At 39.7% G+C, this 1,626-nt stretch overlaps 1 non-coding gene across 1 annotated transcript; it reads right to left on the bottom strand.

Annotated features, from left to right (window-relative positions):
• Positions 1-1,315: 1,315 nt before the first annotated feature.
• LOC141654329 (small nucleolar RNA R71) lies at positions 1,316-1,422 on the bottom strand. The gene has a single exon (XR_012547890.1). It is a non-coding gene; the product is annotated as a small nucleolar RNA R71 (small nucleolar RNA).
• Between the last annotated feature and the right edge of the window lie 204 nt (positions 1,423-1,626).

The raw sequence follows: 1,626 nt of genomic DNA, 5'->3' as shown, positions 1-1,626 counted from the left end.
TTAATACATGCACATGTTATATTTGATGAAATGCTAAGCCTATGAATCCTTGCATTTACTATCATCTTCTATCCTTTCAACTTGACTTGTAAGACATAACCCAACTCGAGTCTTGTTAGACCATGCATGTGTTAAGTAGGGAAGATTAAGTCGACTTGTAGGTGTTGTACAATCCAAGAGATTCGCCCCGGACCCAAACTTTCCTAGGATTGTAAGATATAACCCAACTCAATCCATCACAACAATAATTGCTTGCTTATAATTTGAGAACATGTTTGTATGATCATATCCCATGATTCCCCTATGAACCCATGACACCCTAGTGCTTTTAATCAATTGTTTACATCCCTTATTTTATTTACCTTGTTAGTTTATTTTCATTGCTATCTTAGTTTAGTAACCTTCTACATCAACCCAATTTGTGACACCCCTAGACACCACTAGTTACAATAGAATCTTCATTTCAATACCCGTCCCTTGGGATCCGACCTTTACTTGCCTCTTTACTAATTGTAGAGTTGTTTGTGAAGTATAAATTGTGTTTTGTATCGACCATTGACCAACGACCACATATGCTTAATTGTGAACACGAAATGGACCCGATCAAAAATGGCGCCGTTGCCGGGGACGGTGTTTAATTGATTTAAGATTTCTTTTATTGTTTTTAGTTGTGTCTTTTTCACCTTGGGGAAGTAAAACTCCTCAAGGTTTGTTCTAATTGTTTTCTAGTTGTTTGATATTTTGCATGTCTAGAAGGTTACAAAGAGATTTGTTACCTTTTGACCGTGAAATCGAAAGAACCTTGACGAATAATAGGAGACTTGTTAGGAGGAATTTGGGAGGTGTTGGTGATGTTGTTCAACCCACTAGTGAGTTTGTCAATCCTTTCGCAATAGAAGGAGAAGAGAACCCATTAAACAATACCACACAAAATCCACCTACAATGCCTAAATTCTCGTCACACTCTATACCCACCGAGGAGGATCTACCAAATGGTACTCCTACCCCACAACATCTTACCGGAAACTTTATTGCCAAGTCCGCCTTCATCCAACTAGTTGAGAGGAGCCAATTCTGGGGAATGCCTAGTGAGGACCCTCATTCTCATATGGAAACATTTTGTGATTATTGTGAAGCTATCTCTCAAACGGGCGTGACTCAAGACCAAATAAGATGGGTCTTATTTCCTTTTTCGTTAATCGGCACCGCAAAGCAATGGTTGAAGGGCCTTGATAAGGCCACCCTTGGAATAGATTCTTGGAAGAAGCTAGCTCCAGCTTTCTACCAAAAATTCTACCCACCGGAAAAGACCAATATGCTAAGAGCTCAAATTACGGGTTTTAAGCAAAGGGATGAAGAGTCTTTGTATGAAGCTTGGGAGCGGTTCAAAGGTATTTGTCGCTCATGTCCTCACCATGGACTTAGCGAATGGTTTTTGGTGCAACAATTTTGGAATGGTTTATATGAAGATTCAAGGAACATTCTCAATATGGGATCGAATGGAATGTTCACCGAAGTTGATGACAATCAAACATGGAACAAGATTGAGGAAATGGCGGTCCATAATTCACAATATAGTAGGCCTCGCAAGGCTACTAGAGGAGGAAAGTATGAAGTGGACACCGT

Source organism: Silene latifolia, chromosome 4 (assembly GCF_048544455.1).
Source record: "Silene latifolia isolate original U9 population chromosome 4, ASM4854445v1, whole genome shotgun sequence".
NCBI lineage: Eukaryota > Viridiplantae > Streptophyta > Magnoliopsida > Caryophyllales > Caryophyllaceae > Silene > Silene latifolia.
The sequence above is the reverse complement of the archived record's forward strand: the minus strand, read 5'-3'. Positions and strand labels throughout refer to the sequence as shown.